Genomic DNA, 12658 nt, shown 5'->3' with positions numbered 1-12658 from the left:
CCGGGATTCCAAAGGATGGTGGAATGTTGGGGATGGATAGATGAGAGGTAACTGATGGTCAGCATCTTCTCTGAATGTTCTGTGGGCCAAATTAGATGGGACATGTGGTTTCCTCTGATGCTTGCTGTTCTTTTTCTTTTTCTTTAATTAAAAGCAGCCTTGGATACAAAAGTGGTCACAAGAGGGACGGTTTAACCTTTACAAAGCATCCATAATCTTGCTCTGCAATTAGACACCCAGAGGGACACTATTTCAGTAGGTGGGGATGAGATCCTCAGCACAGTTTAAAAGTTTCCTCTTCAATATATCAGAGACCAAATTCATCGAATCATAGAATTGGAGAGTTGGAAGGGACCCTGTGGATCATCTAATCCAACCTCCTAGAAAACAGGAATATGCAGTAGTCCCATACATGGATTGAACCTACAACCTTGACATTATCAGCACCATGCTCTAACTAAGCTTGTTGTTGTTTAGTGGTTTAGTCATGTCCGACTCTTCGTGACCCCCTGGACCAGAGCATGCCAGGCACTCCTGTCTTCCACTGCCTCCCGCAGTTAGGCCAAACTCATGCTGGTAGCTTCGAGAACACTGTCCAACCATCTCATCCTCTGTCGTCCCCTTCTCCTTGTGCCCTCCATCTTTCCCAACATCAGGGTCTTTTCCAGGGAGTCTTCTCTTCTCATGAGGTGGCCAAAGTATTGGAGCCTCAGCTTCACGATCTGTCCTTCCAGTGAGCACTCAGGGCTGATTTCCTTCAGAATGGATAGGTTTGATCTTCTTGCAGTCCATGGGACTCTCAAGAGTCTCCTCCAGCACCATGATTCAAAAGCATCAATTCTTCGGCGATCAGCCTTCTTCATGGTCCAGCTCTCACTTCCATACATCACTACTGGGAAAACCATAACTATACAGACCTTTGTTGGCAAGGTGATGTCTCTGCTTTTTAAGACGCTGTCTAGGTTTGTCATTGCTTTTCTCCCAAGAAGCAGGCGTCTTTTAATTTTGTGACTGCTGTCACCATCTGCAGTGATCATGGAGCCCAAGAAAGTAAAATCTCTCACTGCCTCCATTTCTTCCCCTTCTATTTGCCAGGAGGTGATGGGACCAGTGGCCATGCTCTAACTAAGCTATCCAGGCTGATTGCAGGGAAATGGTATCCTTTAAGCTGATGCATTGCATTTACTGCTCAGAATAATTTCCAGCTTAGTTCTACCAACTCTGATGGACAGCAGCTGTTCAAGGTTTCAGGCATGACCTTCTGCATGCAGAACCGACTGCTTGAATCGTTCCTTGACTTGCAGAGAAGCTCCCAGTTCCGAAGGCAGAATGAGTTTTTTTGCCCAGTTCCATCTAAAGGAATCCCACTCCCTAAGAGGAGGATGCAAACGGCTTCTCTGAGCCCTGACGAGAGGCAGGATATCAAGGCCATGCCTTGCTGCAGCTTTTATTTTGCAGGCACAAAAGGGGGGATTGAAGTCTGGGTTAAGGGATTCGGTTTGAAAAGCTGCTGCACTCCCTTTATGTGAGGAGTTCATTGTCTTTATATCTGCAGCACTCGTCTTCTGCGGATGGCAATTCAATGAACTAGCCCCGGAGCTGCAGATTGGAGCTCAGCATTCAAAAGCCATCTGTGCCGGCAAGTACCAGAAGCAAGGCCTTCTCTGGGCTGCCGGAGAGTTAAGCCAACTGTTATCCTCTCAGATACTGTCTTACATATGCTGGGTTTCTAGTCAGCCTCACCCAGTCATTGCCTGTGGAGCTGGACTGGTATATGCACCAGATTCATAAGAGCATAAGAAGAGCCTGCTGGATCAGGCCAAGGCCCATCGAGCCCAGCATCTTGTTCTCACAGTGGCCAACCAGATGCCTGTGGGAAACCCAATAGCAGGACTCCAGCGAAACAGCACTCTCCCTTCCTGTGTTTTCCAGCAGCTGGTATTCAGAAACAATACTGCCTCTGATGGGAGGCTGAGCATAGGCACGGTGAATAGCAGCCATTGGTTATATTGTCCTCCATGAAAATGGCCAATCTTGTTTTAGAGCAATCCAAGTTGGTGGCCATCTCTGGCTCCTGTGGGAGTGGGTTCCATAGTTTAACTATGAGCTGGGTGCAGAGGTGTCTTCTTTTGTCTGTCTTGAATCTTCCAGTGTTCAGTTTCATTCTATGTGGGGGGTTTGGGCGCCTGGAAAAGTTGGCAAGGCAAGGCAACAAATGAATGAAATGGTGCACAATCAAGAACCTTGTGAAAGGCTGCAGGTAGGGATGGAAGGATCTATACATTTCAGTTTTCTCAGTTTCCCCCCTTTTTTTTTCATTCTTAAATTCAAGTCCTCCACATTTCTGCAGCGATTTGCATTTTCTTGGTTTTTTTAATCTTGTGAAAATTGTTCAGCATTTTAGTGCAAATCTCTCCCAATAAACACATTTGTAATTTATCCTAATATGCTTTTTTTGTATGCTTTTTTCATTAATACACCCCTTTTTATGCACACCTTCCCCTAATCTATACATTTCTGCAAATGTTGGATGGTTGGAGAACTGCATGCAAAATTTAGATAAGTGTGAATTTTGATGGATGGCTATGTTTTGGTTCCCATATTATTTCAGAAAGTGCAAAGGTGATAGATAGACATGTCTATAAATGTGAACTGAATAGAATTTCTCCCTGCATCCATCCCTGGCTATAAAGTGTTCAGGCAGGGCAAGGAATAAGCACACCATGATGTAGTGGTTAGAGTGTTGGACTAGGACCTGGGAGAGAACAGGGTTCAAATCTTCACTTGACCATGAAGCTCACTGGGTGACCTTGGGCTGATCACGGCCTCTCAGCCTAACCTACCTCACAGGATTGTAAGGTAAAGGTAAAGGGACCCCTGACCATTAGGTCCAGTCATGGCCGACTCTGGGGTTGTGGTGCTCATCTCGCTTTATTGGCCAAGGGAGCCGGCATAGAGCTTCCAGGTCATGTGGCCAGCATGACTAAGCTGCTTCTGGCGAACCAGAGCAGCGCATGGAAACGCCGTTTACCTTCCCGCCGGAGCAGTACCTATTTATCTACTTGCACTTTGACATGCTTTCAAACTGCTAGGTTGGCAGGAACAGGGACTGAGCAACGGGAGCTCATCCCGTCGTGGGGATTCGAACCGCCAACCTTCTGATCTGCAAGTCCAAGGCTCTGTGGTTTAACCCACAGCGCCACCCACGTCCCCACAGGATTGTAGTGGAGATTAAATGAGGGGGGGGGAAACATGTGAGTCACCTTGAGTTCCTTGCAGAAAAAGGTGGGATATGAATACAATCAATCCAATTTTCAGCCCAAAAATCCCTCTGAATGTTCCTTTTGACATTTCTCAAAAGCTGGGAAAATGGTGTGGAAGCAAACTCCGCCTTAGCCTCTCACCCAGAAAAGTAGAACTTTCAGAGCAAACTTTCCAAAATATATCACAGTGAATTTGCTTAGCATGGAAGATGAAGAAATGTTTGGGGGTAGTACTCTGCTTCCCCACCCCCCATGCTAGATAACAATCCAATGTACCCCTGGGCAGGTTACCTTCTCTCTGAACAGAGGTGTGATAAGCTATAATGGCTGCCCCTTTTGCCTTTATTATTAGAAAATACCCCATTGTAATATGAAAAGGACTGTATTCCATATTAATGCCTAATGTGCAGTTCCAAGCAAAGCAAAACGAATTATGTGAAGAAAGAAGCCCAAGCTGTACTGTAGGCTGGCGGTGGGATCAATTACCATAACCCCCCGTGAATACAGAGTATTTTCTGCCTTCCCAGAAGCAATAGATCTTTGCACTAAAGATTCTCACCTCAACCCTACTGTTATACATCATCTGCAAAACATGCCGCTAATGTAAGCATCTTAAAAAACACTTACATGTACACAAGTAAATACTGGAAGGAAAAACAGGGAACAAACCAAAAAACAACAACAGCTGATGTCTGTGACAGATCAAGAAAAGTCTAACTTTTCAAATATGAAGAATGAACTTCGGCAATAGGACAGGCTAAATCTTCACCCTGTCCTCGGAATTTGTAGTCAGTGCATCCGATTCATTCTGCCTAAAGTGCCAGCGTTGCAGAGCAAGGACCGAGGCATCAGCCCATCTCATTAACACCAAGCCTGGGTTTCTGGCACTTAAAATCCTGCAAAAGACTTCAAAGGCTGTTCACCTCTTTTAGCAGGTCTGAGCGGCTGATGTGCCACAAGTAGGTTTAACAAAGGGACAACGGAGAGGAGGGTAAAAGCATGCTGGGTTAGGGGGGTTTTTTAGGCATGCATAAAGGTGATTTATAAAAAGGTAAAGGGACCCCTGACCATTAGGTCCAGTCGTGGCCGACTCTGGGCTTGCGGCGCTCATCTCGCTTTATTGGTCGAGGGAGCCAGCGTACAGCTTCTGGGTCATGTGGCCAGCATGACTAAGCCGCTTCCGGCGAACCAGAGCTGCGCATGGAAACGCCGTTTACCTTCCTGCCGGAGCGGTACCTATCTATCTACTTGCACTTTGAAGTGCTTTCGAACTGCTAGGTTGGCAGGAGCAGGGACCGGGCAACGGGAGCTCACCCCGTCACGGGGATTCGAACCGCCGACCTTCTGATCGGCAAGTCCTAGGCTCTGTGGTTTAACCCACTGCGCCACCCGCGTCCCACAAGGTGGTTTATATGTACACCTAAAAAGGTAAACTCTGAATGCAACATCCCACATGTACCATATTTCAGTCAGGAGGCAGGGAGCGACCATCTTCAGGTCAAGATCATCCACCTAGACTACCCAAGTCATCCCTGTTCTGAAACCAGGGTGAACACCAGATTTGGGGGGAGGGGGGATGTAAGCTTGTTCTGCTGCTGTTTCACATGGCTTCTCTAATTTCAGCATGAAAAATGTTTATATTATGCTAAAAAAATAAAATAAAAGCAACCCAAGAAGCCTCAGGGAATAAAATAGCAAAAACACAATATGGGTAATACATCTGTAGAAAAGATGGCCAAACTGCGGCCCATAAATCACAGCTGGCTACTAGGAATGTTTTAAGGAATTAAAGAGTAGTAGCCCGAGTCCCTGGTATGCACAGAGGCTACAGCGGAAACTTGTTTAATTACTTTTATTTATACAGGTATAAATAAGGTGTGGCTCCCAGACCCTAACCAGACTGAGATCTGCTTAGCTTTAGAGAGATAGTAGCCCCATGCAACTTCAGACCACATCCTGTGGCAAATTTTGGATACCAGTAATTATTAAATGCAGTCGTCTTAAAAACTGTTTTAAAATTTGCTCCTCTTTCCCTCCAAACACTTCTCTCAGGAACACTGACAGAAAATACAGATGTCCCACAAGGTAAATTCCAGCAAGATTCCCATGCCCTGGCCTTATAGTTTAGTACACCTTATTAGAAAAAAAACAGGCTCGTTGTGTTTCAAGGTTCCCCACTCACAACTATCCTACTTGCAGCTATCCTGGGGGCAGTGGGGGGAGGAAGAAAGGAAAATTAGGTAGTTTTGTGGTATCAAGCCCTATGCAAGATTTTGGAGGGGGACGCGGGTGGCGCTGTGGGTTAAACCACAGAGCCTAGGACTTGCTGATCAGAAGGTCGGTGGTTCGAATCCCTGTGACGGGGTGAGCTCCCGTTGCTCGGTCCCTGCTCCTACCAACCTAGCAGTTCGAAAGCACGTCAAAGTGCAAGTAGATAAATAGGTACCGCTCTGGCGGGAAGGTAAACGGCATTACCATGCGCTGCTCTGGTTCGCCAGAAGCGGCTTAGTCATGCTGGCCACATGACCCGGAAGCTCTATGCCGGCTCCCTCGGCCAATAAAGTGAGATGAGCGCTGCAACCCCAGAGTCGGCCACGACTGGACCTAATGGTCAGGGGTCCCTTTACCTGTACCTTTAAGATTTTGGAGGGCAGTAAAATAAAAGCAGCTGCTGTTCTGCTTTGAGCACTGGCTTCTGCACCATGGAAGTGTGACGTAGCTTTCATGGCACCCTGGACAGCTACAATGGTTCATAAGAACAGAGCTTGGATGTTGCTTCAGCAGCAGCCACCCTCAACCTGAGCCTTAAATAGGAGCTGGCACCTCCTTCTGTGGGAGGAGCCTCTTTAAAGGGGCCCTGTCTGCTTTAGCAGCCATTGGCTCCAATGGGGTGGAGGAGGCTGTGGGTTCCATTAGAGCTTCTGAACTGGAGATCAATTCAACCTCTGCAGACTGGAGAGGCAGGCACACAATGGACTCCTCTTGTGCCAGTGCCCATGGTTCAATATGTGTAGCCGGGGCCAGCAATTTCTTCTCTCCCTACACCTTGGAGTCTCTGGCTCCATCATCTGGAGAAGGGGAGCCTGGCCACAGGGTCATGACATCTGCTTCTGTTTTGTCAACTCTCAGCCACATGGGAATTGTGGCGTGTGGCTCTGCAGGCTCCTGGGGGCTGGCCACCCTGAGCTCTCAGGCAGCGCAAAGGTCTGCTCGTGCCCTTCCCTTTGCCAACTCATATTAGGTTTTTAGCTCAAATATCTTTGGCTCTTTTCCAGATTAAATGCCAGTTAGACAGACCTGCCCGCTTACCCTTTCGAGGAAGATAGCAACAGTGGTGAGCTGTAATCATTTACAAAGGTCATGATCGGAAGCTAGCCCGTAAGCAGTCATTTAAAATTCGATTGATCCCTATTTGTAGGCAGGGAAGGAAAATGGACATTTCAGCTGTATTGTAATTATGAGGCTTCCAGGCAGCTGTAAATAGATGTGTGAATCCCTGGCACTGTCCAACACCTGCGAGAAGAAATTATTGCCATCCTCTAACATAGAGATGAGAAAAGGTTGGAGATAAAAACGGCATATAAAAAAGATGAATCATCTTTTCTGCTAATTTGCCACAGTCACCAGCCTCAGAAGGTTATCACAATTATCCCAAGTCAGCTGAACAGCTAAGCCAGGGCCAAGTGCCTTGGAACCATCTCAGAAGAGTGGGGAAGAGAGTGTGCATAGAAGAAGAGTTTTAATTTCCTGGGAGGTGAGGGTCAGAAACACAGTATGAAAAGTGAAAACATTGACAGGCCCTGAGTGGAAGTGGTTCTGGCACGATTCACCCAACTTGGGTCATGCCCAGCTCTTACAAAACACAGCATGGGTGGGCAAGAGGAGTGGGGAGGGAGACCCTCAGCCTCTACTTCTTTTCTTTACATAGACCACTGATGGTCAGCGGGGTGACTTCCAGTTTTACAGCCCTACCTGGAGAAAAAAATGACTGGTGGAAGGGAGCAGGAGCAGGAGAAGATTTGGGTTGCCCTCCCATTGCTAGATATCATACATTAGATGACAGCACAGCTGGCTATTCCATGAAGCGGTCTGAAGCACGTTACCTCAGCATGGCACCCTGAGAAGAGGGAATGGAGAAGCCACCACCCAAAGCAGTGAGGTGAAAAAAGAGGTTAGTTGGGGAGCTGCACACCCTGCTGCCTCACAGCTAATGGCACCACTCCCCATAGCATCACGCCTCCCCACTTCACAAGAGCAACCAGCACCCAGCACTTGCCACTGCGGGACACTCACCACCACTGGGTATTTGCCGCCTTGTGCTTCTCTACTTTGGCAGCTGCAGCGGTGCAGTCATGGAGGGCGGTAGCAGTACACTCCTTTACTTACCTCTGGGCCTCCATCTTCCTCCTGCTCATTCTCTTCAGGGCAGCCCAGGGTTGAGTAGAGGAGTGTACCAATAATATCCATGAGCACACTGCCAGCAGGATCAAGGAGCGAAAGGCAGCAAGTGGCAGTGTGTTCCCGGCGGTGGCAAGTGCCAGGTGGCAGGTTAGCAGAGGACAGGAGGTGTGGGGCAGTGCTGGAGGGGTTGCCTCTAGCTGCAACATGGCTTCAACCCAGCCCCAGAAGGGCCATTGGCTTGATCCAGCAGGCTCTTATGTTCTTAAGATTGCTTGTGCAACTGTGCCAGCCTAGATATACTCTAGTTTATCCCCATTCCTCCCCTTCCTTTACCTCCTATTCCACATCCCCTTGAACTGTGGCCTTGTTGACATTGTCCCTGCCTCTGTGAGGGCTGCTCCTTGCAGCGCTTCTTGCACAGATGCAACATAAGTTTGTAAAGCAAGCACCAGCTAAATTCACTTTTGAATATGTTTTCACAGCCAGAATTAATAGGTTGACCTGTGAAAGGAATACACCTATTAGGAGACGTTTACTGAACCAAAACAGGTAACTAATTGAAAGAACCCCCTTAAATAAATGTAGTACCTGTTAACAACACACAACAGATAGAATAAATTATCTGAGTAATGATGTTCTGTAATTAGCAGGTTTTAACTATTAAAACAAGAGCTACTATATCAGCCAGTGCGATAGACTGACTTGACTATCAGCTTGGCTACAGGAATGTGATCCTGCCCCTCCCCTGAGCTCCTGTTTCAGAGTCAGCGAAAAAGTGAAGCAAACTCTCACTAGGTTCCTAGTCTTTGAACAACTGCACATTAAATATGAAAACGTGAATCACCGCTCCCAATAAAATCAGGAAATAGATTGTGCATTTCTGTACCATCATCTCAAAGCACCCCTCCATCCCTACCACACCACAGTTTGCACAGGGCTGACCCAAGACCTTTTGGCACCTGAGGAAGACCCCCAAAATGGGGCTCCCCCCTCCCACCAGGGAAAAAGGGGTCAGGGAAGATCTACATCAGGAATAGGGGGGGGGGAGAAAGATTGACATTGGGATCTGCTGTGCCAGTCACCTCACCTTGCCTCATAGGTAGGCCAGCTCTGAGTTTGCTCTCTGACCAGCTTTCTAGCCATACGGAAATAATGTTTCCCCTTTTCTTCCTAATGTAACACTAATGTCTCAAAAAATGAAACTGATACTGTATGTAGAATATGTAATTTGAAAAAAGAGACACTGTACATACTTTTGTAAACCAAGAAATCTTTAATAAAAAAGATGTTTTTAAAAAGGGGGGGGGAGAAATCGAGTTTGTTTTTAACTTATCTAAGCACTGCCTTCCACTCAGCATCACTTTCACAGTTCTGCCCATCACTAAAAAAAAAAATGGGTACCGAATTTCTGTAATTTAAACTGTGATAGCCTACCTTTCAATCAAATTTATGCAGGCACCTTACAGATGACACTGAAAATAGACTTCCCCAACAGCCCAGCCAGCAGTGAGGCCTTTCCAGAGAAGAGGGATGGGGCTGATGGGAGTTGTAGTCAAAAACATCAGGATCACACCAGTTCAGGGGAAGCTGTTTTTAAGTACATGCTGTAAGGTGCCTGGATAATATTTTATTGAAAGGTGGTATATAGACTTTTAGAATTTATAAATAAACAAATCATTCTCATGCTAATCGGCCCCATGGCAGTAGTAATTTTAATACAAAATTATTATTTCAACATTATGCTTTTATTTTATTTTTATTTTTTAAAGTTTAAAAGCTGGACTGAGTGACTTAGGGCCAGTTCACCATCTCTCAGCCCAGCCTACCTCACAGGATTGTTGTGAAGATTAAATAGGGCAAGGGAGAACCGTCACCTTGAGCTCCCTGAAAGAAAACAGTGATTGGTTAAGGGGAGCTGGCTTCTTCCTTTCCAAGCTTGGGATTCATCTTTAATCCCAAACCACAACATGGAATCCACTTCAAAAAACAATCACTCCCAGATATTCTGACATGACAGCATATCTCCAATTGCCTCTTTCTCTCTTATGCAGAGAGCAGAGCCAGTCTCTTTTTAAAGGGCTGTGCTGAAGAGATTTTGGCATATATAATTTTTTTAAAATGGATTAAAATATTCATTGTGAAGTAAGAAACACACTTCGTTTTTACATACACGTGTACAGTGGAATGATATTATTATTGTATTATTGCAGTTTTGATTGATGTGAACCACTTTGGTATTCCCTGAATGAAATGTGTAATAGTAATAATAATAATGATAATGATAAGAATAATAATAGATATTTCCTCCTGTACAAAAGAGGGAAATGCCCCTTTTAAAATGGTGTCACTGCCATCTGCAGTTTTTATATGTAGTTGTATTTTTAAAATAAAATAATGAGTTGGTCAATTTTTTAAAGATACAGTCTGCATCTGTACGACAATTGTTTTAAGTAAGTTTTTTTATTATTTGTTTACTTGTTATTTGCTGACAGGCTTCCTTGAGGAGGAAGAGTGGGATATGAATTTGGTAACTAAATAATAAATAACACATTTAAAAAATTGATTAATTCCCCCCCCCAAGTTGGTTAAAAAATTGCAACCCCAGTAAAACACAAGCAACCCAATATCCTGATGCTTTAGCCTTGACTTCCCCCATTCAATATGCACAGACTTTATGTAGCATACAGATGGCAGAATTCAGCAGAAGGAAGTCATACTGGAATCAATCAGATTGTGCAGATAAACCCCTTTTTTTTACTCCCAAGTCCTGTTGAATCCGTTGTGCAATTCAGGATTTTTCTGCGAACTTGAGTTCAATTGATTTCAATTAAAACTTTGCATCATGACTAATGCTTGGCAGACTGTAAGAGAATAATCATGTTTCCCCATTCCTAGTAGGTTAAATCTTGGGCTATACCAGGTGAGACTCTGTCCCCGGGCAAAACTTGCATGCTCTGTGACATTGTGCATCTGAAGGCTCCATAATAAACACACACACATACAAATAAAATCTTCCTCCAACCCCAACAATCAAAAGCATGACAGCTGCTGAAATCTCGATGGCATGCCGAGAGTTTTCCTCTTCAGTGATTGGGAAAGCAAATCCCCAGAGAGAAAAGAACGAAAGTGCATTGAGATCTACGAAGGTTTAATATGGGAAACGACAGAGGTTCTCAATTTAGCAGTAATTCTAGAATATATCTCTTCCATCTCACACATACACAATCTAATTACAATATATCACTTTTTGTTTTATTTATTTTTTATCTCATAGAATTGCACTTCTGCATACATTCAACATAGCTATGGCACAAGCTGCTTTGACAAGAACATTCTCTAACAATCTCTCTCTCTTGTGTTTTCTTTCATGATCTAGAGCAGTGGTTCCCAATTGGTGGATCACTAAAGGCATGTTTGAGTTAAAAGTGGGTCATGGGTCTGAAAAGGTTTAAGATGCCTAAATGTAAGATAGGCATTCACTATCACTTCTGTATCCAAACTCTTGACTGGAAACAAAAACATGCTTAGAACATCTGTCTCTGCCCCCCCCCCCCCGTTTTAAGAAGGTCTACCGTTTCCCCCCTTTTCTTTTTTTGGGGCGGTGGGGTGTGTGGCTGAGGAAATAAGAAGGGGAGAAGGAAGTTCTATCATTTCCTAATCTTAAATTGGTTTTCTTAGCCACGGTTCTTGTTTTATTTGGGTGTGAATGGACCTTTTCTCGTACGCTTTTGTCATTAGTCACCCCCCAAAAAATCTCTCTGAGACGGGGAAGCTATGATGCTGAGGAATCTTTTCTCTCTTTCTCTTTTACTTTTAAGTTTGTGTCTCCAAGCAATTACAGAGACAATCCCATTGTGCTTCTTCTCAGACGCTTCCTCTCGCTCCTCATTATCATGCAAAACAAATGATTGCATCATGTAAAGACATGCACACAGAATCTGCCCATCCACACGCCAGCGGTCTGTTTCCCAGAGCGGCTGCTCACACTTCTGCACAATAAGGCATCCTAATCGTAAATGGCTTGACAGCTTGGCAAAGAACATGCTCGGTGTATAATTATTAGAGGCCACTGGGTCCAAATCTCAGTTTGCTGAGATCAAAAATCGAATGCTTTTCTCCCCTTACAACTGATGGACTAAGACAGCCTATGCTAACCGCATGCCCTCCAGATGCTTTAGCGTGCTGGCTGCGGATGATGGGAGCTGTAGTCCTAAACATCTGGAGGGTGCCAGGTTAGCAAAAAATGTGGCCGTAGTCCCAGTTCCCACTCACAGCAGCCCTCCTGCAAAGTCTTGGCCTCTGCAAAGATTCCTGTGTGGGAAGGACTTCCCATTCTGCCCCACAAGCCAGCCCTGGGCCTCTGTGGCTCCTTCTGGGATGCTGCAGGCTGCTTTTCCCACCGCCTGCTCTGAGTCCTGGGAGTGCCTCGCGGGAGCACTCATGTAAATAAAGACGATAATGTCAGAGGCAGCCCTCAGCCAAGGCAAGAGCCGCCCTCTCACCCAAACACGGCTATAACAATGCCGCCTTGCGAAGGTTGTTTCTATGACAAATAGGAAGTTTTCAAACTTTAAAAAATGATGATGGTAGTTCTGGAAATATCAGGCCCATGGAGGTCGTTCCTCCACCCGCACCTCCGGCATCGCAGCCAAAGACACAGCCCCAGACACACACACCTCTAGCTCTCAAAACATGATGATTGCTTGGCGCGCTTGTGCTTTCCCCGTTTTTAAAACCACCTTCAGGCAGAGACTGGGCTGGGAACATTTCAGCCCCCAGGGGGTTGTTTCACAAAGTAATGAGCATCTGAATATTGTTTGGAAGCCTCCGCTAGGGCAGACTTGCTTCCTAGCAAAAGTGTCTGCTCCCAAGGAGCTCTGCTCTGCCTCCTCCTCTTTCCTGTACTTAAAATGTGAGATCAACAAGGCTTTGCAGACCTTCTGTTCTCTTGCTTGGAAGGGCAGGGCTGTATGACACCATCACACGGAGGTCAA

This window comes from Podarcis filfolensis (genome assembly GCF_964270895.1).
Source record: "Podarcis filfolensis genome assembly, chromosome: 8".
In the NCBI taxonomy this organism is placed as follows: Eukaryota; Metazoa; Chordata; class Lepidosauria; order Squamata; family Lacertidae; genus Podarcis; species Podarcis filfolensis.
The sequence above is the reverse complement of the archived record's forward strand: the minus strand, read 5'-3'. Positions refer to the sequence as shown.